Source organism: Delphinapterus leucas, chromosome 6 (assembly GCF_059928025.1).
Source record: "Delphinapterus leucas isolate spDelLeu-1000000601 "Yukka" chromosome 6, BTC_Dleu_Yukka2, whole genome shotgun sequence".
NCBI classification, from domain to species: domain Eukaryota; kingdom Metazoa; phylum Chordata; class Mammalia; order Artiodactyla; family Monodontidae; genus Delphinapterus; species Delphinapterus leucas.
In genome coordinates, this window is record NC_143134.1 from 120,013,759 (window position 1) to 120,039,435 (window position 25,677).

The 25,677-nt window shown below is 49.1% G+C and overlaps 1 protein-coding gene across 21 annotated transcripts in view; it reads left to right on the forward strand.

The window, feature by feature from the left end:
- The first annotated feature begins 1,530 nt into the window (after positions 1 to 1,530).
- The window catches only part of PRRC2B (proline rich coiled-coil 2B), an 87,577-nt gene continuing 63,430 nt past the window's right edge, over positions 1,531 to 25,677 (forward strand). For 20 of the 21 annotated variants that reach the window (XR_016393665.1, XR_016393666.1, XR_016393670.1 and 17 more), the window contains exon 1: positions 1,531 to 1,747. The gene's annotated coding sequence lies outside the window, so the exon portion shown is untranslated. The remainder of the gene's footprint in view (positions 1,748 to 25,677) is intronic. The other variant, XM_089913899.1, reaches the window with a different exon arrangement.

Genomic DNA, 25,677 nt, shown 5'->3' on the forward strand with positions numbered 1-25,677 from the left:
CTGTCTTTCAGAGCACTCAAAGCCCTCCAAACTTTTCATCTTTTTTTTGGTTCTCTCTCACCAGATAATAAAAAGAGGTAACCTCCTGGTTCTTAAAGAGTTCCAGAGTCCCTTACCTCCCAGCCAACAAGGTCAAGGGCCAGACACTCATTCCTCCATTCAACAATATTCAAATATTAAAAAAAATTATTTATTCATATTTATTTATTTATTGGGCTGTGTAGGGTCTTAGTTGCGGCATGCGGGATCTTCTCTAGTTGCCCCATTGCATGTGGGCTCTTAGCTCCCAGACCAGGGATGGAATCCGCATCCCCTGCATTAGAAGGTAGATTCTTAACCACTGAACCACCAGGGAAGTCCCCAACTACATTCAAACATTTATTGAGCGCCTACTGTGTGCCAGGCACATTGCTCAGTGCTAACCATAACCTTAACCGTAGTCCTACTAAGGCTGAAATGGGTTAACTTTCCTCCCAGGTCTGACTGTGTGGCCTCAGGCAAGTTACTTAACCTCTCGGAGTCTCCATTCCTCACCTGTGAACTGGAAAAATAATATCTGCCACTGAGTTGGGATTAAATGAGACCAACCACTCCCCTGCGGCTGGCGTTCACCGTTGGTGTTTACGGTGTATATGGACAATTGCCAGAAATGATTTGGATTCCAGGCTCCAGATACGTTTCTTTTTGTCTTTGCTTTTTCAAATCGTTTGTTTTCCTAATTGCCAAAGCATCTAGAATTAAAAAGTGAGTATCCCCCTCAGCCCTCGCGACTTCACACCGCAGAGGTAACCAAGAGCAGAGCGCATTCTCCCTGACCTTTTGTCTTGCATTCACACAAATACACAAACACTCAAGGGAATTGGTTTATTACGTTTCATCTTACGAAAATGGAATAAAGTATCTAGACTGTGCAACAACCTTGCTTTTGAAGTAACAATGTATTATTACTTCAGTTTCCTTTCCATGCTTACATCAAATACGTATTTTAACAAGATCCGGGCTCACGGTCTGGCAGCAGGCGCTGCGGTTCTGCAAGGGGAGGGGGCGGAGATCCGGGCTCTCACCCCTCCCTTCCCAACCCTCCCTGCGTCAGGGCCTCACCCGCCCCGGCCCCCTCCAGCCTAGCCCCCCTTCTTCCGGACCTCTCTCCCCGCCTCTCGCCCCAACCCCCTTCACTGGGCCTCCTCCCCTTCCCCGCCCCCCCCACCCCACGGATCCCTCCCCCTTCTCTCCGCGGGCCCCTTCTAGGGCCCCCACTCCGGGTCCTCTTCCCAGGCCCCTTCTCCCGGCTCCGTCCCCTGGGCCCTCCAGTCCCTCCTCCGGGCCCCTCCCGCGAGCCCCTCCCCCTCCCAGGTCCCCCATATCTCATACCCCTCCCCCTCCCGGGACCCCAGCCTCCTCACGGGCCCGGGGGCGGGGCGGGCGTCGCGGATCCCGGGAGGCGCGGCAGGGGGCGCTGCGCTGGCCGAGGCGCGGCTGCGGGCGGCGGCGGCGGCGCCAGGAGGAGGCGGGAGGACGCGGGGGCGGTGGCAGGCGGGGGGCGGGGAGCCGAGCGCGAGAGGGAGACGAGCGGCTAGACATAGGTTCCGAGGCTCCAGCGAGCGAGCGACGAGCGAGCCCGGGAGGGAGGGAGCGAGCTAGCAGCCGCGCCGCCGCCTCGCAATCCGCCGCCATCCCGCCGCCTCCGCGCCCGACCGCCGCCCGACCGCCATCGCCCGGCCCAGTCGCGCCCGCGGAATCAGACCAGGTGGGCCTGGGGCGCGGGGCGGCGCGGGGCCGGGGCGGCGGCGGCGGCGGCGGCGGCGGGCGCGGCGCTAAGATGGAGGCGGCGCGGCCCGGCCGGCTTTGTCTCGGCGGCGGCTGACTGACAGCGGCGCCCGGGCCCGGCCGACCTTTGTCCGCGAACACCGGCCTCGGCCCGCCCCGCGCCGCCGCCGTTGGCCCGCGGGGCCGGGCCGGGGGCGGCCGGGGGGCGGCGGGCGGCCAGCTCGCCATTGTTGTGGCGGCGCCGCGCGGCTTGGGCTCGGCTGACTGCGGGGTCGGGCCGCTCCCCCCGCCGGGCCCGCAGCCCCCGCACCCCGGGGCCGGGCCTGGGCGCAGCGCGGCTGGGGGCCTCCGGGGGAGGGGCCGTCGGGGCGGACGGGTCCCCGGAGCCCCCGGAGTCGCCTTTCCGCCCCTCATTCCGGCGGCCGCGAATGCCTCGGCGGTCGGGGGCGTCGGGGCTGGTTTCCTGCCGCCCGGCCCCATCTTGCTTCCTAGCGAGAGCGGCTCCGGGTTGCAGAGCCGGGGTCGCGGCGACCCTCGGGGCCGGCGGTCGGGGGTGGAGTCGCCTAGCCTTTTCGGGTCCCCGCGGGTGTCCCCGAAGTTGATGGTCAGGGGTGGCTGGCCTGTGTGCCAGGGACAGGGGTTTAACAGCCGCCCAGACGGCCGCGGTTTGAGTGCGGGAAGAAGAGGATTATTTTCAAAACACTTAATGCTCTGTTGCTGAAAATGTTTAATAATAAACAGGATGTCGCTGCTCAGGGCCTGCCAGATGGTTTTTTTTTCCTCCTTTCCTTTTTCTTTCTCCTCCCCCCCCCCCCGCCTTCTAAGTAAAACCTAGCACTGTTGAAATCGCGGGTCTCTGAAGAGTGTATTTGCCTACATAAAATTGGAAGGCGTTTTTTTCCTTTTATTTTCTCCCTCTTTCTAAATATCGTGGGAGGTCCGAGCCCACCTTAGGCAAGCCGAGGAGGTGTTTTTCAGGGGAATGGTTCGCTTGAAGGAAGTGGGAGAAGGGCTGGGGGAGGCTCTCCGGAGTGTGTCATTTGCTAAATGGCTGCCCGGGAGAAACCTTTAGAAGGCTTTGGTTTACAGGATTGTTAAATTGCCCCTGAGATTTTTTTTTTCCCTTTAAGGTTTGGTATGCATTTTACGTGCTTTGTATATTATAATCTACTTTGGTTTGAAGTCTACTTCCGTTTGAAGTCTTAGCGTGGTTTCTTCGAATACAATTGCAGCCATCTAGCCCAGCGTGCGCAGTGCTGTGGTGGAAGGTGGGAGTGGGGAGGCCCAGGCTTTGGGGTGCAAATCCTGCTTCTGTCGGAGAACTCTGGAATTCTCAGAGCCTTCATTGGCATACGTAGGGACATTGCATCCTCCCCCTGAAGATGGTTGAAGGACCTAGAAGAGGGCCTGCCACACAGTTGGTGCTTAATAGTTGCTTCTCCTGTGGCTGTTTGTATGCCTGCCATCAAGTCCTAGGGTGGAAGTTAGCCACTTGTGGTGCCACCCGTTGTGCTGAGCCGTCAGGTGGATGCCACAGGTGCTGGGCTAAGGCATGGCCAGGGGAAGACTTCAGGGCACAAAACATCACTGGGTTCTTGCTTATTCCGTGCTGGGCCTCTGTGGGGAGACAAGGATGGGAAAGAGCAGTATTTGGAGCCCTCAAGGACTACATAGACCTGGGCTGTGTGGTGGTAGGTCTCTGTCCTTGGATCCGAGGTGCCTGCCTCTTCCGAGTCTGTTCCTGCAGCTCGGGTTAAGGCACAGCAGAAAAGTACAAGATACTAGATGCTAAGGACAACAAGCAGAGGCCCAGGGAGTCTCTGCCTCTTGAGGATTACTGTTTTCCTTTGGGAATGGCAGAAAATCATTTGCTTGTTTGGGCAAGTGTGTCTCTTGGAGCCTGGATTCTGGTCCTCATTGGGTTACCGTACACAAGTTTCAGTCTCAGCTCCTGCATCTGTAAAATGGGAATAATTAAGTCTTGCCTTGGGTATCTGTTGGGTCCCTTGGGAGCCTCACATACTATTTGCAGCAAAGCACTTCCGTCCACGGGAGGATGATGAAAATATGTTTTCGGTTACCTAGTTTTCTGGTTTCTTTCTCCTAGTTCCTGATCTTTTTCTCCTGTTACCTTGGTTGGTGGAACCACCTCAAATTCTGTCCGCAGCTAACGTTTTGATTTTGCCTGGAAGCACCAGAATGGCCTAGAAGAGCTAGGCTGCTCAGCCAAATCTGGGGTGTGTGTGCTGTTTATGGGAGACCATAGGAAGGACTGAGGCTAATACTCAGGGAGACTGACCCCAGCCTTGGTCATGGGTGAGGGCTGAGGCCCAGGTTACCTCTGGGCCAAACCTGTAGCTTGTTTGTAAAGGGCCTTGGAGACAACTCTGCTTGGACATACGGTGGGGAATTTGTTTTGGTTCATTTTGGCATTCCCACAGACATCTTGGTTGTGTTGTGTTGTGTTTTTTAAACCTCCTTGGAACCTCCTCCTGGCTGTGTGACTGCGACATTCTAGCGGGTCAGGTCATCCTTTTCCTGCTTCCTGCCTCTTGGCCCATTCTTTATATGTGATTTCAGTCTGGCTCTGCACTGTTGGTTAGCTGGTTGGTTAGGGGAGGTGATGAATTAGCTCCGTCTCCCACAAGCCTTTTTGATTACCTGTGAATTTCAGTTACCACTGGCTCCCTAATGCTGCTTGCATGGTGGAGGGGCCTGTCATGCCCTGCAACATTCTGGGTCCTCTCCGGGCTCCTTCAAGTGCAGACGGGTAAAAGGAGAGCCTGAGGAAGGAAGAGCCGGAAGACCTTGGGAGAGAGGAATTTCAGGAATGGCAAGTCAGAACCAGTTCCTGGCAGTGTAGTTGCCTGGAGCCCGGCGGGATGTTTGTTATGCCTTTTGGTTGGTCCATCCCCCCACCCCCTTTTAAATTTCACTTCTTTTTTTCCTGAAGGATTATTTTATTGTGCTTTCAAGATTTTTTTTTTTTTTTTTTGCCTTGCACAAAGTACTGACTCATGTTGCTAATGGCTGTATGCTGGTTGTATGTCTTATTATTCTGCTGGTTTAGGATTGTTCATTTCTATGTTTGTTTCTGTTTCAAACCAGAACAGGCCAGTTGGCCCAGTACACGTATTTCTAAATTTGATAATGAGGCTTCTCTACTTTCAAATGTGCGTATCTTGTTATGGGTGGGCAGGTGTTAAATAGGGCCCATCTACACTAGATTTTAAAGCGATGCGTTTCCCTCTGAAGAATAAAATTTCCAGCAGAGATCTGTTGGGGTTTGTGTCCTGAAATCTCATATTTTAGTCAGGGCAAACTAGACTATCTTCTTTTCCAATCATAACTTGATTTCTTTCTGAAGATCCTTTTCTGGGGCTTGTACAGACTTGGGAACCTTGGGTCTGTCATTTGAACAAATAAATAAAGGCGTAATCTGAAAAATATATGTATGTATAACTGAGTCATTTTCCTGTATACCTAAAACTAACACAATACTGTAAAGCAACTATACTTCAATTAAAAAAATAGATAAACAGCGAGGATTTACTGTATATCAAAGGGAGCTACATTCAATATCTTTTAATAGTGTATAATGGAAAATAATCTGAAAAAGAAAAATACGTATAACTACATCACTTTGCCGTACCCCTTAAACTAACACATACTTTAAATCAACTATATTTCAAAGAAAAAAAGGCGTGGCCTGTGGTGCTGGAGATGGGAGCGAGGTGAGAGATGGTAAGCCTTCTGGTGAAATAAAACTGTTTATGACAAGCTTTTGGGTGTACAAAGTGCCATTTGGACCGGCCTCCTCCCCTGGGAGCGTGGAAGACCTGGGCTGTGCTGTCGGTGATATCACCGAGTCTCTGTGGGTGGCACGTCGGAGTCTGCTCGGGGAGGGAGGCCTGCCCTCGTGACTTGAGCCAAAAGTCTTGGTCGAGTTTGTTCTTAACTGTACTTGTTGATTTTTTTGTTTTATTTTTTTCCGTGTGGCCTGAGCTGAGGGCTGGGTTGCTCTGTAAGGTGCCAGCAGCGTGGTTGGCTTGTAAAGCTTGTGCATGCAGCAGGAGGTGTCTGTGGGCAAAGTGCAGTCTAAAGTTGCTGGCTGTCCTGGTCCTTCATATTCTTTTTCAGATGACTTCTCTCCGCTCTCACCTCTACAGCTGGTTTTGTAGCTCTGCTCTGTATCCTTTCTTCCTCCTTTCAAGAAAACTACCAGCCTTTTCCTCCTTGTGGTGGTGCAGAAGCAGTATGTATTGCTTTTAGAAGTCACTGCCGAACATCGGCCAGGCACGGTGCGTTTTTCCCCATTCATAAAAGGAACATTTTCACTGAAAAAAAATTTGCAAAATACTGAAAAGTATAAAGACAAAAATAAAAACAAAAATCACCTGTAACTTCACCATCCAGAGATACCTGCATTAAGACTGGTGTATTTCTTTCCTTTGATTTTATGGGTTTTTTTTCAAAATTAGAAAAATATACTATATACACTATTTACGGATCATAGTTCCTCTTAACGTTATAGTATGTTTCTCTAAGTTACTGAAAAGATGATTTTTTAATAATTGCTGTTATATGGATATGCCATGATTTGCTTAATTCTCTGTTATTAGACATTTAGGTGGTTGTTACCCATTTTTTGTTATTATAACCATAACTTTAGGGAGCATCCTTGCACGTAAACCTTGGGTTCACATTGCTGATTATTTCCCGCAAGTGGAATTTCCCGGTCGGAGGGTGTGCAGGCCCCTGCTTTGGCTCTCTCTGGGGCAGCACCAGTTTCCTCCTTGGTCACTCCATCTTCAGCCTTGGGCACAAGGCAGCCTCCTTCGTGGACCACTGAGTTCTGGGTGTCTCAGTCCTGGCCAAGCCTTTCGATGAGTGGGGCTTGGGGTCTTACTCCATTTCCTGGTATGAGTCTGGACGAGTGTCTTCACTTAAACGTTTATTGTTCTGGGGGCGCAGATGTGGATGCCCCACTTGTGTTCCTCAGGAGCTCATGGTCCAGTGCGGGGAGGCAAGCACCTCCTTACAGAGGCCTTCGGGAGCTCCTCAGCCCAACTCCATCATCACCCGCCTGTTGCATCATCTTTCTTAACCCTGTTGCTTTTCTATTTTTTTCTTTTTTAAAATATTTATTTATTTATTTGTCTGCATTGGGTCTTAGTTGCGGCACGCGGGATCTTAGTTACGGGCATGCAGGATCTTTAGTTGCGAGCATGCGGGATCTTTAGTTGCGGCATGCGAACTCTTACTTGTGGCGTGTGGGATCTAGTTCCCTGACCAGGGATCGAACCTGGGTCCCCTGTATTGGGAGCGTGGAGTCTTAACCACTGGACTACCAGGGAAGTCCCCCCTCTTGCTTTTCTTTACAACTCTTTTCACAACTTTACAGTTTTTTAAACAATTATTTTATTGTGGTAAAATACACATAACATAACATTTATCATTTTAACCATTTTTAAGTGTACAGTCCAGTGGCATTGAGTACATTCACAGTGTTGTGCAACCACTGTCCATCTCCAGAACTTTATCATCTCAGCAAAAATTGAAACTCTGCACCTATTAAACACCCCCCCCCCCCCCCGCCACCCATTCCCCCTGCCCTAGGCCCTGGCAAGTGTCATTTCACTTTCTGTCTCTATGAGTTCGATTAGCCTGGGTCCCTCAGATAAGTGGAATCATCCAATCTTTGTCCTTTGGTGAATGGCTTCTTTTACCTAGCATAATTTTTCAAGTTCATCTATCTGTGTTGTTGTGATGTGTGTCTGGGTTCCATTCCTTTTTAAGGCTGAATAATATTTCGTTACACACACACTCCACATTTTTATCCATTCATCTATCGATGGGCGACAACTTGGAAATAGATTTTTTTTTTTAATTTACTGAATTGTCCCTCTGCCCCGGTGGAGTGAATGAGTGTCACATGAAGCAGATTCTTTTGCTTCTGTTCCTCCCTGTGCTCTGTGTCTCACACAGAGGGCACTCCGTCAGCACGTGTAGGATGAGCGATGGGGCTACTTAAGGGGGTCTGGTGGGAGCCCACCGAGAAGTCGAGCCCAGCTCAGCCTGGGTTCCAGTGGTCAGGGAAGGCCTTCTGGAGAACGTAGCAGACTTGAAGCAAGCACCTCTCGCAAATAGTCAGCGAGCCCTGGAGTATTAAAAATGTGTTTCTAAGTTGAAATCAGAAATGCATGGGCCACAGAAGAACGCTGGTGGTGGGTCAGCTTGCTTTCCAGAGTCTCAGGCCCTTCGACTGTGGATGTGGTGGGAGTGCTCTGGTGGGGCGGGGGCCGGGGCCACCCAGGAGGCAGGTAGGACTTCACCTCCAGTCATTGAGTTGATTCTCCCAGCGTGCTTTGAGCTCATCTCCGTGTGGAATGGGGGGTGAATCTCACTGCAGGACCAACTGGAAAAAGGAGGTCATCTCCTGCACTCTTTCCACAGTTCCTTTGTGTCTTTAGAGCTTTTTTCGGCAGGTGGTGTTTACATACAGTTCAGAGCTTAGAGCACTGCTCTGTTCCAGGCCGCGCAGAACATGCAGGCCAGTATGGGAGGGCCGACCTGTCAATGGGACTGAATGGGCTGAGTGTTCAGAAATAGTTGGGGAGAGTGGAACGTTGCCCTGAAACATAAAGTGGGATTCTTTCTGATACAAAATTAATTACAAAAGTATACTTACTGGGAAAAAAAATTAAAAGAAAAGAAAAAGCAAGGGTACATAGAAAAATGAAAGCTCTTCCTTCTGTCTTCCCAGGTGGTAGCCACTATTTATGGTTTGGTGTGTTTATCCTTCATGTGAATATGGCCCTTTGTAGGCAGGTTTTTTTGTTGTTGTTGCGGTACGTGGGCCTCTCACTGCTGTAGCCTCTCCCGCTGCGGAGCACAGGCTCCGGACGCGCAGGCTCAGCGGCCATGGCTCACGGGCCCAGCCGCCCCGCGGCATGTGGGATCTTCCTGGACTGGGGCACGAACCCGTGTCCCCTGCATCGGCAGGTGGACTCTCAACCACTGCGCCACCAGGGAAGCACTGTAGGCAGGTTTTTTAAAGAGCAAAAATGGGATCATACTAGTCTTTCTTCATTTTTAAACTTATCATGAGCATTTTTCTGTACTAACATATACAGATCTATCATACTGTTAATGTTTTAAAAATAATACTTAGGAGGTTTTTAAAAAATATGCAAGTGTATGGAAGAAGAAAACAAAAATAGTTCTTAATCCCTTGGCCCAGATATTCCCAGTTGACTTTTTTTAAAAAGTAGTTAGAAAAATTCAATCTGTATTGAAATGCATAAGGGTTCCTCTCCAGTCTCTCTGAAAGGAAACCATTATTTGAAGTTTCTTGTGATTCCTAATAGAAAAAAAATTTATGCATATTATCCATCCATATATATATATATATTCTTCTTAAAGCAGGTTGCCCTTTTCAATTAATGTCTTGGTGTGCTCCACGAGGGCCTTTTTAGATGTATTACATCATTTATTTTAGCAACTACTTGATTTATCCCGTTTCCTATTGGTGGACAGTTGGGCTATTTCTAATTTTGGGATATTACACAATTTTGGTAGCATTCAGTCAAATTTCTCTTCAAAAACATGTAATTTGTATATAATAGCATGTGAGAACATGTTCCTGTAGTGTGGACTCTTCCTGTTGAATAGCGTTTTGGTAAGAATTCTGTTAAACTCTTTTTCAAAAAACTTTGTGCCAGTTTATATACAATAGTATATGAGAGTGGGTGTTTCTGAACTGTGGGCTTTCCTAAATGGACAGCTTTTGGGGGTCATTTTGGGCATGCGCATTTCCCAAATCAAAAGCAGTGACTGTTTCAGGCTTCCTGTAGTCGGTGTAGGATCTCAGGCTGTGATTGGTGTGGACACGTGTATCAGAAATGGCGTTTGCTGTGGACTCCCAGTGCAGAAGTGGCCCTGGGCATCTCATTAGGTAAGGCCAGTGGGGGAACCGGCGGGGGGGTTGTGGGGAGGGGCACAGGTAGCCAGATCTTAGTTTGATTTTCCTTATCGACTAAAATGATGGTACTTGGCACAGAGAGCCTGGCAGAGAGAATTCAGAGGCCTCCTCCGTTTGGAGTTCTCACATAGCCCTTCCGGAGATTTCTGAGGCTCGCATTACAGCCCTTGGTAGTCTTGTTGTTAATGCATCTTACTGTGGAATTTATCCGGAGGCCTGTGCTCTGTTGTGTTCAGTTCTCAACTCAGCCACTTGGCCGCCGGCCCCGACTTTCCCGGCCTGGTTATTCTAGGAGATCACACCTAGTGGGCGAAGTGACTGTGGAAGTGAAGCCCCTGGAAACGCCTGGGTGGTATTTCATCAGGCTGGGGCCTCTGGTGAGGTGAGTGCCCCGGGGAGGTGCCGACTGGCCCTTGCGGGCTGTTATTGTTAGCGCGAACCTAGAGAGAAATCGCAGGGAGAGTTGGGGATGCCTCGCCCCCCTCCTCTGCTCCTTTCCTGAGGGAGAGTAGCCCTTGCCTTTGATGGTCAGCTGCCTTCAGATCCAGGTTCTTCCACTTGCAAGCTGGGTGATTAAGATTATTTAATCTTTTGGAGTCTCTGTTCTCTTTCTCTGCAAAATATCATAGTAACGCCTGCCTCCTAGAATTGGGGGAGGATTCAGTGGGTCCTACGCTGAAGTGTTTCTAAGGTGCCTGGCACGAGGCGAGCAGGCTCTCAGTAAACAGTAGCTATTAATGGTTCCTGGATTCAGCACTAGCTGAGGGCCTGGGGGGTTGGAGTAGGCAGGCTTATACACCTGGGGCTCTTTTGTTTACTAGATGCTGGCGTTTCTAATTGTGTGCTAAGCCCTGTGCTACATGCGGAAGATTTAGACCCGAGTCAAACAGCCCCTGCCCTCACCTCCAGGAGCTCAAGACACCTTACCAAGGGCCTCCCCTCGGGGCGGGGGCATCGGGGCTCTTTCTGCCGTCCACCTCTCTCTAAGGTAAATACCCCCGGCAGGAGCCTTTGATCACTGGCTGCTGCCCTTCCCTGAGTTGGTTCTGTTCTTGGAGAGTTTTAGGTAAATGTCTTGAGAGGAATGAAGATGAGGTTTGTTAAAGTTCATGGCATCAGGCAGACAGGAGGGCTCATTTCTGCTGTTTACACCTTCCTGGACCTTGAACAGGCCTCCTTTACCCCTTTGAGCCTCTGTTTCTGTATCTGCCGGGTGGGGATGGAACCTGCCTCTCAGTGTTGCTGTGATGATGGCGCCTAGTCAGCTCGGAAACAGGATGATGTGTTGCTACTTTATTGCTCAGTTTACCTAGATCTTAAAACAATGTAACAGTAACATACAGGCTTGTTACAAAAAACCCAAACACGCCAGAAGTACACAAAGTAGAAAGTAAAAGTCATTCCTTCTTGCTGCTGTCCTTCAGATGGAGAGATGATGAATGCTGTCTTGAAAACAGTTTCGTTTTCCAGTAACGGGAATGTTTTAATTGAACGTGTGAGTTTCATCCCTGAAGTGACCACCGGAAAGCAGGAGATACGAATGTTTATAGGTGTACTTAAGACATTTCATATGTGGTTTCCCAGCATTGTCGCTTCAGTCCTTTCCTGCCTTCTCAAGGAAAAAAGAAAGGGCGGTGGTAATCCTTTGTCCACCTGTATGAGTCCTAAAGCTGTGTTGGTCCTACTAGCGGCGGCCAGAGCAGCTTTACCCAAGTGCTGCCCTCCAGAGATCTTAAGGCAACGTGATGAGCTTTTGATGTGGGAGTTTGGGGTACGGGGGCAGGGTGGGCCGTGTGGTCTGTGATGTGGACTTGGTAGGGGAAGGGGCAGCAGAGTCTGTGATAGTTCAGGAACTGGGGAGAGATGATGGAGTGGGACGGGACTGGGGGCTGTGAGAACAGAGTTCTCTCAGGATGGGGAAGGTCTTGTAATGCCCGTTTATTGTAAATAACCAATGAGTAAAGTTGGTGTGCTTAGGTGAAGGCACATGTTCCTCTTTTCTTTCGCTGAAATGATGGGCTGGCATCCCTCTGAAAGCCCCTGGGCAACACTTGGCCCTGAATTTTGGGTTCTTCCTTTTCATAACTTCAGACCTGCTCTTGCCTGATTGGTGGCCCAGGGACTGTCACCATCCTGGGTTTCCTCTAGAGTCTGAGGCTTGGAGAATAAATAGCATATGGGTTCTGGGGCTGTAGTCCTTTGGGCTTGTTGGAGATCATTTAAACCAACCCAGCCCTTTTAGCCCCCCCACCTTCAGTATATTTTCTGAAGAAAATAAATATTTGGTTTTATTTTCTTAAAAGAGAAGGTGGTTTGTGGGGCGGGGGGGTGGTTTGTTGTTGAAGAACCATCTCTGTGTCAGCAGACAACCTCCTGCATGTGGCTTAGCTCTGAGATGGCGTGATAGAGTGAGAAAGAGCGCAGGGCGACACCTCGGCCTGGTACTTCACCCCTCAGCCTCCGTTTCCCCATCTAAGTGGGGCCGACAGTGAGGACGGCCACCCCGGCAGTTGTTGGCATGATCCTCTGCACAGCTGTAATCGCTGTTCCTCCAGCCTGATGGAGCACTTCCTCACTCCGATTAGTGGGAGGCATTACCATCCAGGCAGAATGGTTTGTTGATAAGAGGTCTCCTTTGGGACACCTCTTCTGCCTCGTGCAGGCTGAAGGTGGGAGGCTGCAGGTGGAGGAGGGCTCCTGGAAGGCACCAGGGTCTGTTGTTTTGAGTGAACTGGGTCCTGCACCCCTGTGGGCTTTCGCTCCTGGAGGGCATCTGCCTCCTGTGGTGGGTGCCTGATTAGAGGCCGGGGTCTGAGCACTGCTGGTTTCTCAGGGCAGGGTCGCAGTTCTCATCTCCTTCCTTACCTTTCTGTCTGCCCTTCAGTTCTCTGGGCACGAACTAAAAATATGCTTCGTAGAAATGTCAGGTGGTACACGAGTATTGGCCCAAGCGTAAAGTTACACGTACCAGGACTTGGGTTGTAGCATTGTCTGTCACAGCAGACGGTTGGAGATGATTTACACGTCTGTCTGTAGAAGGTGGGTAAATAAAATGTGGCACAGCTATGCTGTGAAATACTAGGAAGGCACTAAAGAGTCTCAGATTGGTATGTGTTTTCTTGAAAAGATGACCACAGTGTATTAATAAAAGAAAGCAAGTTGCAGCATAATGTAGCAACAACCCACACTTGTAGAATAAAAATTGAAGACCACACACCAATTGCTGATACTTTTATGTGGGCTGAGAAGAAAGGCGTGGAGGATATCCACCAAGTTAACATTGGTTACCTTTTGAGTTGGATTGACTAGTTTTGCATATTTTAATATCATTTGAATTTGTTATAGTGAATGTGTATTAGAAACACTTATTACTTACAGAGATAACTAATTACAGAGGTAACTCATAAATGTAAAGAAAGAGACATGCCTATGGACCAGGCCCAGGGGCTGGTGCATTATTGGCTTCTTCCTGGCAAGAGCTTCCTCCCGGCTCCTTGTTTTACTCAGACCCACCCCAGTGCCTTGGCTTCTGGTGCTGGGACCCTGATGGTTCACAGGAATCCGACCAGTTCAATCATGTCTGTTTATGTGTCAGTGGTCCTCGGAAACTGCTTTGTTGATCTGGTTAGAAGGAACAATCCAATACAAATCCTGTCTCCAATTTCTGTTCTCTCCTGAATCAGATTTTATAATATAGAGCATAGATTTTTTTTTTAATATTTGTTTTATTTTATTTATTCATTTATTTATTTGGTTGCGCCGGGTCTTAGTTGCAGCTGGTGTGCTCCTTAGTTGTGGCATGCAAACTCTTAGTTGCGGCATGCATGTGGGATCTAGCTCCCCGACCAGGGATCGAACCCGGGGCCCCCTATATTGGGAGTGTGGAGTCCCATCCACTGCACCACCAAGGAAGTCCCTTTTTCTTTCTTCCTTCTTTCCTTTCTTCCTTCCTTCCTTCCTGTCATTTAAAATACATGACTTCTTACTAAAAATCTCCAGTTCATGTAACCAAGGGGTTTACAACTTCTCCTTTAAAAGTTATATTCCTGGGACTTCCCTGGTAGTCCAGCGGTCAAGGCTCCGCGCTTCCGACGCAGCAGGCATGGGCTCAATCCCTAGTCGGGGAGCCAAGATCCCACACAGAGCATAGATTTTGATGGCATTTGCAGAGTGCTTCTCACTTGCTAATTCACCATTATTTGGAGGTGGAAAAGGAAGGAAAAATGGAAATAGAGCTATGTGTCATGTGTTTCTTTTATTTGCCATGTCCTTGGTAAATTTTACCCCTGGGCAGGGAGGCCTATGTGTGGCACATCTGTCCAGCTGTCCATCCCTGGCTGTATATTGAAATTGCCTTTTTGAGTTTTTTATTTAAAATTTTTTTCTACTTGCTAATAAGTTAACTGCATATTCAAAAGGTGAGATAGTCCAGTAGCTCTTTGCAGACTGCAAATAGATTTCTAGCTGGAGTCCTCTCAGGGTTCAGCTCAAGCCTGTGTGCCTGTGAGCTAGGTGGGTAGGGACTGACCCCACTGCTCATGAAGGAAGGAGCCGTAGCAGTTTAAGTTGGTCACTAGTGATGACGTTGGTCATTGGAACCATCGGGCAAGTGCTGTGCTTAGGGAGACTCAAGACAGACCCCTGTGGGTGAGGAGCCCGGAGCCCGCGCACACCCTGGGCCCACCGGACCCTGTGTTAAGAGTAGAGTTCCTACCTGATGCGGTGCACCCCGGGCCAGACTTGCCCTGCACGTTCACCACAGCCCCAGGGGTACACACAGAGCCTGGGCCTACTGTGGATATTTTATTCTGGGCCTCAGGGCCCCTTGATGGCTATCGTGGACCTCATAATCGCAGTAGCAGGTGTTTCTCTGAGTGCCAACACTTCTGGACCAGTGCCTAGATGTCAGACTGACCTGGGTTCAAGTTCAGGCTTTGCTATGCCCTAACTTGAAGATAGTGACCTTGGGCCAGTCATTTAACCTCACTGAGCCTTGGTGTCTTGTCTGTAAATTGAGGGTACAAATACCTTTCTCATTGTGGTTTATCTATTTTTTTTCTTGTTTCAGAGAACTGCTGTTTTAAAATTCAGCTTTATTCAGATGTATTCATTAAATTACTTTTGGCTTTTTTCTTTGTGAATTATTTCTGCTTTCCTTCATGTTCAGTTGTGTCTTTTTTTCTGACTCCTCGTATCAGATGCTTAATTTCACTCTTTTCTGTTAGGAATTTAAAGTTTTTAGATGATTAAATTTCCTCTGAGAACAAATTTGTCTCTGTTTCAAAAGTTTGGTGTGTAGTGTTCTTTTCTCCATCTGTGCTATTTTCTAGGTATTCTGCAGCTGTGGTTTTGAATTCCCCTTTGAGTCAAAAGTTTTTTAAGATGGAGGTTTGAGTTTTCCAACTGATAGGGTTATTTTTTCTTCTGCCTTCATTATATCTTATTCTATTGCACTGTGGTCAGAGATTTTTGCTTTTCAGAATTTGGGGTTTTCCTTGAAGTCTCATTTGTAGTCACTTTTTGAACATGTTTGCTGATCTACCTTGATCAGATCATCTATTACTGTCTCTGTTACTGTTTTGAGTGGGCTTTGATCTATCAACGTGTAGCGATTGCTGTGTTTTCCATTAAAAATTTTTTTTTTTCATTTTAAAATTGCTCTGCAAATATAGGTTCGTGCTAGTTATATTTTCATTATGGATTGTCTCCCGACCCATGACTTTGTTCTGCTTCTTACTTTTTTTGTGTCTGGCTTCTTTCGTTCAATGTTATATATTTGTGAGTTTCACCCATGTAGTTGTGTGGCGTTTATTCCTTCTCATTTATTTATTTTTTCCAGTTTTATTGAGATACAGTTGATAAGCTGTACAGGATAATGATTTGACTTACATACACTATGAAATGATTACCACAGTAAGTTTAGTGAACATCATTTTATTGAATATATGGATACAAAATTAAAGGAGTAGAAAAAAAATTTTTTCCTAGTGATGAGAACTCTTCAGATTTCTTCTCTAACAGCTTTCACATATAATGTACAGTGTGTTAATTATATTTCCATGTTGCACGTCACATCCCTGGTACTTGTTTATCTTATGACTGGAAGTTTGTACCTCTTGACCACCTTCATCCAATTCCCCTTCCCCCTCCCTCCACCTCTGGTAACCACACATCTGATCTCTTTTTCTATGAGTTAGTTAGTTACTGAGTTACATAATTACTTTCTTTTTGGAGTATAATTGACCTACAACTCTGTATTAGTTCTTGGTACACAGTATAGTGATTCACTATTTCTGTGCATTTCAAAATGATGGCCACGATAAGCCTAGTTACCATCTGTCTGTTCCTTCTCATTGTTAAATAGTATTTTGTTATGTGAATATAATGTTTATTCATTGTAGCCGTGATAGACTTTTAGCTTGTTACCAACCATTTTGAGTTATCCTGAATACTGCTGCCATTAACATTCTCACACATGTCTTTCGGTGCGTGTGTGTATGTGTTCTCTTGGGTTCCTACCTAGGAATGGAATTGCCAGGTCACAGGGAGGCATATGTTCAGCTTTAGTGGATGGCTGCCTGTTTTCCAGAGATGGTACCAATTGGCACGCCCACCAGCAGTGCAGGAGCCGTGTCCTCCCTCCACACACTCACCTGCACTTGGCGTTGTAAAGATGTCAGTTCTCCCTGCACTGATCTCTAGATTCCATGTAATTCCAACCAAAATCCCAGCAGGCTTTTCTTTCCTCGTTGGTTGTTTAGAAATTGACAAACTGATTCTGAAATGTATATGAAAATGCAAAGGGCCAAGAATAATCAAAGCATCCTTGAAGAACAAAGCTGAAAGGACAAGATGTCAGGACTTTGTAAAAGCTGCAGTAAGCAAGGCAGCCCAGTGTTGGCAAAAGGATAGACAAATAGACTGATAGAACAGAACAGAGATCTTGAAACAGACCGCACATAAGTAGTCGCTTAATTTATGACAAAGGTGCCACTAGACAGATGGAAAAGGTGGCCTTTTCAAAAAAAAAGGTGCTGGGAAAATTGGATTCTCTGTATGGGGGGCGGGGAAAGAATTTTCTACCTCAAATCGTATCCAGAATCAGTTTTAGGTAGATTATAGAGCTAAACATGAAAGAGAAAACAGAGCTTCTAGAAGAAAACAGGAGAGTACGATCTTGGAGAGGACAAAATTCTTTAAATAGGATACAGAAGGCACTACCAAAATAGAAAAGATTGACAAATTGAACTCTCTTAAACCTTCTATCTTCTACTTTTTACAAATGCTTCCATAAAATGCAACAAATACTGTTTTATAATTGCCCAGATACATTAGATAACCTGTTCCGTTTATCCCTTGGAACCCTCTGTCCTGCTCTCATCAGGACCGTTCCTCTCTTGCTGTAGTGCAGCTGCCATCTTGGGCTTTCTGTGGTTGTCACTCTGGTCTTGTCCTTCTGTGTTGGATCTCTTGTTTCTTTGATCCTATGTGTATGTATATCAGCTGGGGAATGTGAGCGTCAAATAACAACAACTGTCTTAAGCTGCTTTCAACAATAAGGAAATTTATTGGTTCAGGTAAGTAGAACTCTAGAGGTGGGCAGGTTCCAGGTTGGTTGGTCCTGTGTGAGGTGTTGTCCCTAAGGAACCAGGTATCTTATTTGTCTGGGTGGGTCACTGGCAAGGGGGGTGGGTTTCTCCCTTAGACAGGCATGCCCCTCCCCCAAGCTGGGTGTGGGTCAGCCTTCCAGCTGCTGTCTGCCTGGGAGAGGACTAGGTCACTTCCTCTGGAAAGGAAGAACGGAGAACTAGCTTCCAGAAAGGCAGGCGGGAATGGCTACTGCAGCATTTACCTCTGTCTTGGTTTTCTCTCTTGTTCATTAGAGTATCTTTCTCTGCAACTTTCTAAGAAAGTAGATAAATGTTTTGAGTCCTTGTGTGCATCTGAAAAAGTCTTTTTCTATCCCTGCACTTGACTTGGTCAGCTGGGTACTGGATTTCCGAGTGAAAATTGTTTTCTGGGGCGGGGGGAGGCGGGGATGATGCTGATGAGAATCACAGTGGCTCTTGAGGACTCACTGCCGTTCCCCTTGTTCCTCCCTGGGACCTTTTTTTTGGGGGTGGAGGGAAGGTCGGCTTTCAGCAGCTTTTGGGTTCTTGTCTTCATCCCTAGCGTACTGAAGTTTCGTGTTGTACCTTGTGTTCCTTTTACATGCCTTACTCTGAGCACTGAGCGGGCCCTTGCAGCCTTGGGTACTTCAGCTCTGGGAATTTCTCTTGTAATTTTTATTTGATAATTTCCCTCCTTTTGCCTCTGTGTTTCTAGAAATCCTAGTTAGATTTGGATTCCTGGATTAATCTGATTCATCTCCTTGTTATGTTTTCTGAGAGATCCTTGACTTTATCTTGCATTTCTTCTATTGAAGTTGAAGTTAAATTTTTTAAAAAAAATTTATTTAATTTTGGCTGCGTTGGGTCTTCGTTGCTGCGCTGCTGCGCGTGGGCTTTCTCTAGTTGTGGTGAGCAGGGGCTACTCTTCGTTGCGGTGTGCGGGCTTCTCATTGAGGTGGCTTCTCTTGTTGCGGAGCACGGGCTCTAGGCGCGTGTGCTCAGTAGTTGTGGCGCACGGGCTTAGTTGCTCCACGGCATGTGGGATCTTCCCGGACCAGGGCTCAAACCCGTGTCCCCTGCATTGGCAGGCAGATTCTTAACCACTGCGCCGCCAGGGAAGCCCCCCTCCAGGTTCTCTAGTTTATTTGGTTTCTGTCTTTTATTTGAGGTCTCAGACACAGCTGATTGGAAACTGGGTGGGTGGGTCAGAGGGGGCTCTTGGGAGTGGAGTAGGTGGGTGAGAAGCCACCCTTTTATTCTCCAGCCCCAAGGTCCGCTCTGTAGGTTTTCGAGAGAAGACTCCCTCTTTGCCAAGGGTGTGGAGGGAGGGAGGTAATTGGTTTGTCTACCCACTCTTCTGGGAGGCCAAGAGCAGAGGGAGCCTCAGGCGCCTCTGGTTTGCTCCTCAGGTTTGTACTTAGCTTCTTTTTTTAGCTCCTTTCCTCACCCCCACCCCCTTTGACCCTGGTGTTCTCAAGTCTAGACTTCTCTTGTTTAATTTATCTGGGGGGGAGGGGCGGGCAGGGAGGCGATGTGGAGGCAGGCTCTTGCACATGCAGCCTCTCTGCAAGAGCTCCCAGCTTTACCCCCCCGTCCCCCCCCCGCAGTCTTACAGGGCACCCACTACTCTTAGGACCTTCCCAGCTCTCTGGGGTCCTCAGTTCCTAGGATCTGTAATCTCCTAAATCTATTACTACTTATGTCTGTTCTCTGCCAAAATCGTCCGTCTTTGGGGGTCTCTTTGTTGTCATTTTAGAGGGTTTTGGAAAGGTGAGCTATAAATGCCTGTGGTCCTTCTGCCATGTTTAAACAGAACATCCCTGTTTTCTAGATAGTTTCTGTGAATGAAGTGGAACTGAATTAGGGTCATTTCTGGGGTGTGTGTGCACATGTAGATACATACACAGTCACATTTATGTACGTATGTGTTTGCATAATTGTGTGTGTGTTTGTCAGTTATACCGCTCGGCTGCCACGTGATCAGCGGTGGTTGTCTTCTTGTGTCAGAACGTCCAGAGCCGCCATTTACCGTAGAGGCTGCGGAGCGCTGTGAGGCCCTGCAGAAAGGGGGGTGGGGATGTCTGATCATCGGTCACTACCGCCTTGCAGAAAGTGAGCTCTCAGTCCCTGCTTTCTTGAGAAGGGAGGGAGCCTCAAGGTGCAGAGAGTGTAGCGGGGTTGGGGGGGAGTGACAGGGCCTGTTTGAGCGGTCCCTTGTCTGTGCCACCGACTTCTCTTCACACCTTGGGGCCGTTATCTCCAGTTCCCGCAACAGCCTTCCAAAGTAGAGCTTCTGTCCCCACTGTGGCATTTGGACTCACAGGCTCTTTCCATCCTGGCAGTGTGTGTGGAGAGAGAGCTGCTGCCTGGAGGAGGGAATTCATCCTTGTGGGGAGGGCTTGTGTCAGGGAGTTCATGTAGGCAGCAGTGGCTGTTACTTGGTGGATGATGGAATCAGTCTCTCTCTCTCTCTCTATCCCCCTGTGTTCTTTCAGCAGTGAATGAATCTGTGAGGACCTGGGGTTTGGGAAGGTGGAAGGAATGCTTTCTCCTGGGCTAAAGAAAAGCACTTCCTGCCAAGTAGTCCTCCCTCTTCTAGAGCCCAGATTCTAGCTGCTACAGGTGACGTCATTCCTACGGGAAAGGTTTTGGGTGTAAACAAAGTCCCCGCTGGCTGGGACAACATCCTGCATGTGCTTCTGCTTGGCCTGTCTGCGGTACTCCCTAAGCTTTCCTTAAAATCATTTTCAAAATTTTTTTAAACAAAGAGCAAATCTGTTTAGAATTTATATAGTGTCTTATGACCTTCACTGCTGAACTCTTGAAATAGGAAGCAAAACCACAGTAGAATAGAGTAGCAGGAGGCAGGATAATTAGCATTGCAGCATGGTGGCCCCTGAATTTAAGTGACTTGTGCTGGTGAAGAGACATCCAGCAGTGTGACTGGGAGCTGGCCGATGGGTGACCACTTTTTATTTTTTTAAGGCTTTGCAGTTTTTCTATATCAAGCGTATATTCCTTTTGTTGTAAAAATGTTATGGGTGAACAAATGAGCAGGACCGCGATTATCCACCTCCATGAGGCGGTCAGTCCTAACGCCAGCGTGTGCTTGCGTTGCATATTGCTGCTTATCGCCCCCAATGGGAACCCTTGAGACTGGGGCAGTTCAGTGCTGTTTAAACTGGGGTCACAGTGGAGTGCTGATCCCGAGGGTCTTCTGAGCGTTAGAGTGCATCTCTGTCTCCTGAGAATTCATTAAAGGCGTCCACAAGCAGATCCTAAACACCCGTGAATTTTCAGTCGTGGTTTTGAAGGTCTGCTCTCTGCATCAGGGCCCTTAAGCTGTGAGACGGCAAAGTGGGGTCAGGTCCCTGGAGCCCCAGGAGCCCAGGAGCCCAGGAGCCCAGAGGTAGGTGGGAAGTTGGAGGCTTCGCTGGTTGCATAGGAGTCTGGAAAGGTGAAGTAGTGTTGCAGGGCTGATGGTCGGGCAGAGCCAGGGTAGTAGCTGCCTGCGGTCGAGAGCCTTCTAAGGGCGAGCGAGAACTGGGTCACATGTTGTGTTCGTTCTTTCATTTATTCCTGATGTCAGACCTGTGAGGTGGGTAACAGTATATTCATATCCGTTAAGTCAACAGAGAAACAGGCGAGTGTGGAGGCAAGATGCAAACCCCCTGTTTTGGAGAAATGAAAGTGGCGGGGGATGGGGCAGGATGAGACTGGGTGGTGGTTTGGGGCCGTGTGTTGGCTTAGAGCAGCGGTCCCCACCCTTTCTGGCACCAGGGAGCGGTTTCACGGAAGACAGTTTTCCCACGGACGGGGTCTGGGGGGTGGGGTGGGGGGGCGATGGCTCAGGCAGTAGTGCCAGCACTGGGGGAGTGGCAGATGAAGCTTCGCTCGCCTCCTGCTGTGCGGTCTGGTACCAGTCCACGGCCCAGGGGTTGGGGACCCCTGGCCTAGAGGGTTTGGATTTGACCCCGGAGCAGTGGGGTGAGGTTGGAGCAGGTCTGAGCAGGTGCTTGTGACCTGGTTTGGCTCTGGTGGAAGGGTTTAGGGCAGGACGGGGAGCGCTGACTCTGAGGCTCAGGGAAGCAGGGGTGGGGCTTGCAGCCCCTGAAGTGTGCAGGAGAGCTGGGGACGGGGAAGTGCTTTGGTCCCTGCAGCTCAGGCCTTCGTCCTTATTTTTAATTGCTGTAGGTTCCTAAGGTGTTGCTGTTCCCTCAGAGGTGTGGACCTCTTCGGGTGGTGGCTCGAGTCTCCTTTAACCCCAGCCCTTTGTTGGTCCTCAGGCCTTTATTTGCAGGCAGCTTGTTCTTGGAGAGGTTTGTGCTGGCCTGCCCCGCAGAAACCTCACCTGCCTGGGCTCCTGCAGGTGGGTTGCCTGGGCCCAGGCTCCAGCTTTGCAGGTGGGCCAGCTCCTGCCTCCTAGGGGCTGGAGAGGTGTGGGGCCCTGTGCTGCTGGTGGGCCGCCCTGGTTTTCTGACTGGGGCCCTGTAGGGAGCCCCTGGAAGCTGGAGGTGTGGAGTTGGTCATGCTGTTGCTGAGTGAGGGTGCAGAAGCTTCCCTGCAAACCCAGGTGGGATTCCCCATCCCCACCCCCCACTTCTGCCTCGTCCTGGGGCATAGTCCAGGGGGATACATGAACCCCTTTCTGTTGAATCCATTTTACTGTGATGTATTCTTTTCCACATCTGATTCTCCCTTTAGACTAGGAGTCAGCCAACTGCAGCCCCAAATCCAGCACCCACTCCTGTTGTTGTAAATAAAGTTTTATTGGAACCCAGCTCTGCTGCTTTGTTTATGTTGTCTGTGGTTGCAGCAGCGCTGGGTGGTTGAGTGGCGGTGATGGAGATGCTGCTGTCTGGAGCCTGCTCTGGAGGGCGGGCTGGGGTCTCGTTGCTTCCGCACCCCCAGCAGCTAGTAGCCCCGTGTCTGCTACACAGAGCGGGCAGCACACATCTGATAACTTGAACTAGGTGATGTGGCACCTCCCCTGTGTTGAAGTTTTTTTTTTTTTTTTTTTGGCAGACGTTGACGTGTTGGAGAAGGATGGAATTGTTTATTCATCTTGTACCCAGATTTTGTGGGGGATGGTTCTTTATGTTCTGACTGAGACTGGACATGCATACTGTCTGACGCCCAGGTCCTTTACTGACCCACGTGCTTGTTTCCTGACCTGTTTATCCGGGCTGCTCTCAGCTTCCCTTCCTGTCGGATTACGCTTTCCTTTTTCTCCACCCCGGTTGGGGGCTTCCGCTTGTGTCTTGAGCCGGTGGCACCTAGTCTGAACGTGCTGTTTCTATGGCTCGTGCGTCTTCCCCGGTGACTGACCACCTCCGCTCTGGGAGGTGGGGTCCGGGCTGGAGCTCGCATTGGGTCCTTCATTGTCGGTGGTGATGGCTCCAGGTGCCCTGAGGATTGAGGACTGCTTAGGAAAGCAGGTGATGTGACCAAATGTTACCGGGCTCAGGGAGACCTGTGAAAAGCCGGGGTTTGCCCCGGTGTAAATCTGGCTGTGGGCAGCACCTGCACGTATAAAAGGTTCATCTTTGAATGGCTTGTCGGGTCCGGTCATCTGTGCAGTCGCCCAGAAGGCAGCCTTGAGCTGGCGCTGCCCTGTGTCAGAACCAGTGCACTCGCCCTCCCATAGACAGAGCCTCAGCAGCCTGACGTCAGGGCCCCTCTGTGGCCTGGTGTTCCTGCCCGGGCTCCAGCCGGTGACCCTGGGCAGGGACTTAGTGTCCTCCTCTGTAAAGCAGGCTGATGACAGTAGTGTCTTCCCGAGAGGATGGAGGGCAGTGAGTGTCAGCAGGATGCCGGCCTGCCTTGAGCGCGGAGCTGGAGCGCTTCCCTGGGGAGTCCCTGGCTGGGCGGGCGTCTGCCGCTGGCTGGTACCCAAGTGGGAGTGAAATGAATCCTGTTACTCAGGAAATGGCTTTTGATAAGCTGGAGGGCGGGAGGTCCTCCCTCTGGCGGACCGAGGGCAGGCGTCTGGTGACCTGCTGGACAGCTGGGCCTGCCGTCTGGAGGCTCGGAGCCTGGTGACTAAGTTGCCCTTGTTGGTGAATCTTTCTGGTTGTATTGCTCCAGCAGAGCCTGGGCCTCTCAGCACTTCTTTAAGTGACTTGCCAAAAAGGGCAGACTTGCAATTGTGTTAAAATGTCCTTTGCTTCGTTCCACAAAGCTGTCTTCACACGGATTTTGGGTCCTTCTTTCCTGTTTCTTTTAGGCGAGCCATTTTCACAGCCTCGGGGCCCAGGCGGGGCCTCAGGTGGCTGTGTGGGAAGGCAGGCTTCCAGCAGTGGGGGCAGGACTGGGGACGGCGCTCCCTTGGCTTGTAGCTGCTTTACATGTAATACCGAGCTTCCAAATTAGATCTTGTTTAGGAAAAAAAAAAAATACAGAAATGAATTCTGTTGCCTAGAAAAGGAAGAGCAAGTGGCGTGAAAGCCGTGGCTGTGCTCCAGGCTTGGTCTGTGCTGCCTGCAGAACCCGGTGTCTCAGCCGGCTCGTCCGGATCCAGGCACCACGAGGCAGGATGGGATGGACACGCCTCTGACCCACCCAGAAGTGTGTTCCCTCGCCTCCCCCGCTTCATGAGTCACACCCACATGTTTGCCTGCAAGTCTCTCTATTATCTGACAGGCTAGTGGAGCACGTGCGCAGCGTGTGTGTGTGTGTGTGTGTGTGTGTGTGTGTGTGTGTGTGTGTGTGAGAGTGTGAGAGAGAGAGAGAGAGAGAGAGAGAGAGAGACTGCTGATATTTGTGAAAACCGAGGGGCAAGCAGAGTAGCCAGATGGGTGTGGGGCAGAGCTGGGCCCCAAACTTGACACCGATTCGCTGGAGGAGATACATACCTGCAATACCGTTGGGGAAACCAGAGTGTTCTTATTTGTATTTTGGATTTGTATCCAGTGAAATCTGGCTTAATAAATGAACCCTTGCATGCCCTGAGGCTGGTGTCTTGCTTTGTAAAGGGCCAGGTAGTAAATAGTTGTTGCTTTGTGGAACATGCGTGGCCTCTTGCACATTCTTTAGGCTGACTGTAATTTGCCCACCCTGCTCTAAGAGAGAATTGGGGCTGAAGGATGTTCATCTGTGCAGTCTGACTGTGGAGCGTTGCAGTGAACAACTATCAGACCCCCTCCCCACAGGTGTTGTCTCCGTAGCAATGGTGGCTCAGTAGCGTTGCCTGTTAGCACCCCAGGTTTCTATAGAAATACAGAATCCAGTCCCGATGTGTGGTAAGACATGGCTGCTTTGACAATAAATCGTGTAATTCCATGGCTGTGGGTTATTAACATTGACATGGGTTTTTTTTTTTTATCTTTTTTTGTTTACATTGACATGTTTGATTTTAGAACCCGCTGGCATTTGTGAAATCTTGTCTTCGCCCCTCAGTTCTGTAGGTGGGGAAACTGAGGTCTAGAGAGGCCAGTAGTGTGCCCAGCAGGTGCAAAACTTGGTTAAAAAGTGGGAGAAGGGTCCCTCCAAAAAGTGCACGTATGGGTTTAGTTGCAGACGTTAGTCCAGTGTGTTCCCTGTTCTGGCTTCACGGAGGGGCTCTTGTCAAAAGGAATAGAAAGCATATTCCCTAAACATAGTAGGTGCTCAATAAGTGTTTGCTGAATGGTTGAATTTATTTAGAGGACATAGTTCAAGCAACAGTTGTTGACCAACTAATACCTCTTAGTGCCCCTTGGCCAGGGTTTTCTTTATTGTTTTCTGGGGTGTGGGAAGCAGGGGTACAGTCAGGCTCCGGTCTCCTAGTGCTCCCTGAGGGTGAGTGTGGGGACTGGTCAGTTCGGAGAAGCGTGGTGTCACCAGGAAGACCCACTGAGAGCTCTCTGTGTCTACTCTAACCTCTTCCCATGGGCCCAGGAAGTACAGAATCAGAGAAAGATCGGTTTGTATCAGTGAACTGGCAGAAGTTTGGACTGACAGGCTTTTTTTTTAAGATTTATTTTTTATTGAGGTAACATTGGTTTATAACATTATATGTTTCATGTGTACAACCTTATATTTCTACTTCCGTATGCCCCAGTGCGTGCTCACCACCATTTAGTCTCTGTCTGTCACCATACTTTGATCCCCTTTGCCCATTTCGCCCTCTCCCCACCCCTTCCTTTCTGCTAACCATTGCTCTGTTCTCTGTATCTGTGTTTTTGTTTGCTTTGGTCTGTTCATTTATTTTTTTTTGTTTGTTGGTTTGGTTTTTTATATTCCACATATGAGTTGAAATCATACAGTATTTGTCTTTCTATGTCTGACTTATTTCACTTAGCATAATACCCTCAAGGTTCATCCATGTTGTCACAA